The sequence below is a fragment of the Vulpes vulpes genome, chromosome 4 (assembly GCF_048418805.1).
Source record: "Vulpes vulpes isolate BD-2025 chromosome 4, VulVul3, whole genome shotgun sequence".
Taxonomy (NCBI): domain Eukaryota; kingdom Metazoa; phylum Chordata; class Mammalia; order Carnivora; family Canidae; genus Vulpes; species Vulpes vulpes.
The window spans coordinates 114,464,124-114,468,480 of record NC_132783.1 but is presented as its reverse complement, the minus strand read 5'-3'; positions in this window follow the sequence as shown (position 1 = coordinate 114,468,480).

Here is a 4,357-nt window from a genome sequence, read left to right as displayed (position 1 = left end):
TAAGACAGTCTATAACATTAGCTCTTCCTGGTTCAATAGCAGACTGACCTTAGATGCAAACTGCCACCTCTTCCTGAGTCTCCAGCCCACCAGCCTCCATCATCAGAGTTTGGACTTGCCAAGGCTGCACAGTTACATGAGCCAATTCCTTAAAATAGATCTTTCTTTCTATATATACACACACATGCTATTGGAGACTCCTAATAGCATTATTTTGTTTCCCTGGAGACCCCTAATATGCTAACTGAACTTTCTGATCACAGAAGAATTACCATGTTCCATCCAACAAGTCAATCACTTATCCATTCATGTCAGCCACATGTTTGATCTTATAGGACCACACTGCTCAAATTGAAACGTGCTCAGGCATTACCCAGGGAGCTTAAGAAAGTATAGATAGCAAGTCTGGGGCAGTGCCTGAGATTCTGCATTGCTTTAAGGTAATGCTGAAATGCTGGTCCATGAACCAAGCTTTAAGTAGCAAGATTGTAGGGACAAAAGCAAAAAAACACCTGAGTGTGCCCAGAAACTTTCTTAATCTACCACTAAGTCACATTTTTAAGACACATTTTTTAAAAGAAAATTAAATTTGGTTTTCTGGTTCAATCCTGTCTTGGCAACATTGCATCTTCAACAGTGTAAACTGCTGCTCACCTTAGCCCAAAAAAGCTCTGTCACATTGTTCTCCAATCCTACCCCCTTTCCTCTTAAAAAGAGACCAACATTTGGCAATGCATAAGGAGAAAAACACAATTAAACCCCAAAGAAAAAAACCCCCACAGTCCTTCCATTTCAATTAGAATCAGCGGCTGTTGGAAATAGGCAAATTTAGAGCTGTAATACCAATGGAAACAGTGAATTCTCAATTGTGATCAAAGGCTTCATTTAGCAGGCTGAAAAGCAAGCATGAGCTTAATTGAACAAGAGAGAGATCGCCTCCAAAGCATCCAGGCATAATCAAATAGCCTTGAAAAATATAATGCATCAGATGGAGGGGAATTAGCCCTGGGCTCCAAATGCCCTCGCCTGGCCTATAGAACACCCCCCCCCCAGCATCAGCAAGGAGAGACCTCAGGGGTCACCTGGTCCCACTCCCCAGAATATGTGATAATCTACCTTAGACCAGGGCTTTCAAAACCTTCACTATAATGCACAGAAATACATTACATTTACATCCAGCCCAGTGTACACACATCACAGTAAAAGCTTCACAAAAATAACTGGTATCACTTCCACATGTAAAGTCCTCCAGTACTTGTTCTTATTTTTCATGCTTTTAAATACTGTCAGAAAGGATGGATTTCAAGTCTCACTAAGGGGTCATGACTCACAGTTCAAAAAACACTACCCTGGGCAACCCAGGTGGCTCAGCAGTTCGGCACCTGCCTTCAACCCAGGACCTGATCCTGGAGGCCCAAGATCGAGTCTCATGTCGGGCTCCCTGCACGGAGCCTGCGTCTCCCTCTCCCTGTGTCTCTGCCTCTGTGTGTGTGTGTGTCTCTCATGAATAAATAAATAAATAGAATCTTAAAAAAAAAAAACACTACTCTAGGGTCCCCCAGATAAGCAGCCAACCAGCCCCTTCATCTAACAGTTGACTCCCCAGCATCCTCCAAGCTCTGTGGACGCTGCATCAAACTCACAGGCAGGTGGAGGAGACAGGTGTTAAACAAATGATCATGCAAGAACATATTTAACACTACAGATTTAGGCAAATGTGGAAAAAGCGCATGATGGGAGATCATAATGGGGGCACCAATTTGGGACTAGTAGGATGACGAGGTGGACCAGAGTCCCTGTTGAAGGAATTTTCAGCTGGGATGAAAGGATGAGTAGAGAGCAGCCAGGAAGAAGGGGAGTATTCTAGGCAACTGTGTCCCATTCCTGGCGGGGGGGGGGGGGGGGGGGGGGTGGTGAGTAGTTATCTGGGGTTATCTGGGGTAACCATAGTAGTAATAAAATACCACCTGCCCAGCTCAGGTTCATCAAGATTTCACCATCCGTCAGACTTTGGGCCAGGCACCTCACAGTATCACTAGATCTTGGTGGAGTCCAACTGCTCCGGTCTGAATCCCAGCCCCAGCCCTTATAAACTGCGTGACTTGAGGCAAGCTAGTTCAGATTTCTCATTGTAGAGAAGGGATTATTCATGGTGCCTGCCTCATCAAGTCATTGCTAGAATTAAGTGAGTTAACACAAATGGAGGGGCTTAGGAAAATGCCTAGTGCGCGGGGAAGTACAGAATAAATTGCTAAATAGAGACGGACTCAAAATCCTTAACAACTTGCTTCAGTAAGCACCACTTGTCTGTTGGCACATGAAAAGAAACCCATTTGCCATCCCTGAACTAGCTGATTTCCAAAAGGGCTATTTTTTTGTCCCCATTCTAATATTTTAAATCTAGCAGAACAGAGGGCTGAATTTCTCCACCCCTCAGGGCCTTAGAGACAAAGGAGACAGGAGACAGGGAAAAAGGGAACCAGTCTGTCTCCCCGCCCCTAGCTGCCATATCGGAGCCTGCAGTCATCACCAATCTCTCCTTGCTGATGAATTTTCTAGTTTAACACCAACGATACAGTTGATTTCTCCAGAGAACTATAATAACAGAATTACAGTACATTTACTTGATGCAGAAAACCTCTGGCTAGATAGTAAATTCTAGGCCTCACAATGTTGAAAAATCTTCAAGCTTTCAAGAGGCCTAAACAGATCCAAAATGCCAGGTTCAAGTCACATCAATAATTAAAATTAAATTATTGTGCTGAACTGGAAGTCATCTCCAATATAACATTTTTAAAAATGGTTCTCCAAAGATAAACTCAACCTTGGCTTCAGGGAAGCATCTATTATAAACCCACAGAATCAGAGACAGGAAAGCAAGCTGTTCCCATTGTGCCTTTGCTGTGTCTAATTCCCCATGATGGACAAGGGCAGGGAGGCTGGTCTGGGCATTCAAAACAACCACTGCTGGGAAGAAGTGATAAAAATGAGAGGCAGACTTCACATTTGTAGGGCTTGCTGTGGTTACTGTGTATACCCATTTTCTCTGTTGGTCCTCTCAGTATACCTGCCAGGTAGATGCAGCAGGCATCTCTAGTCCCATTACACAGATGAGGCTTCTAGCAGCAAAATGACTAGAGTCAGGACATGTGGCCAGTCAGTGGCACAGATGGGATGAAAATTCAGGTTTCCTGGAATAGAGGAAAGATGGGAAGAATGGAAAGAAGTAGGAAAGAGGGAAATAACTTTCTTTCCAAAATAGCAGAAAAGGAATATAAAAGTTTAAAAGCAAAAGGCATTTTTGCAATGACTATGAGCTGTTAGAATTATGCTTGTTCCTATGCATTCTTTAGACAATGTTATTATGCTGTTACTGATATAAAATAGCTACCAATAGTGAACAATTTATGATGGGCTAAATATTGATCTAAACATTTACATGAATGATGATGATCCCCATGTAATCCTCACAACAACCTTCCAAGTAGAAATTATCATTTCACAGTTGAGAAACTCGGGTTCAGAGAGGTAAATTGTTTGCTGAAGCTCACACAGCTAGTAGGAAATAAATGGACTTGATCTTAGTCTGATTGCCAAGCCCATCTTCTTAAGCACTTTACTATGCTGCCTCCAAAGATACCCAGCGGGAAAAAGGTAAGCATTAATTGACCAAGCTGTAGCAAATGAGGGACCTCCATATCAACCAAGGATTAAACTAAATGCTACCCAGTTCCTGTGTTCCCCTGCACGCAGCCTTAGTGGGCTAATAAAGCTGTAACTTCTGTTTTTCATTTAACAAATACTTTTTAAGCTCCTACTATGTGTCAGGCACTGTGCTTAACACTGGGAACACAGCAGTGAAAAAATAAAAATCCCTGCCCATTATGAAATGCCCATTCAGTAGAGGAACAAACAAAAGCAAAACAAGTAATACAAATATTTTTTTAAGATTTTATTTATTCATGAAAGACACAGAGAGAGAGGCAGAGAGAGAAACAGACTCCTTGCAGGGAGCCCGATGCAGGACTCAATCCTGGCGCTCCGGGATCACCCACTGAGCCAAAGGCAGATACTCAACTGCTGAGCCACCCGAGCATCCCAAGTAATACAATGTTAGCTGGTTGAAAGTACAACAGAAAAACAGCAGCAGGAAAGGGGGAAAGGATGCAATTTTTTAAAAGATGGCCAAGGAGAGCTTCAGTGAATAAGAAGGTGATCTTTGGATGAAACCCTGAAGCAAACAGTAAGCCATGCAGATGCTAGGGAAAGAATATTCCAGGGCTGAGAACAAGTGCAAAGGTCCTGAGGTGGGAACACCTCAGGTGAGTGAGACGAGATCACTAGAGAATAGAGTAGT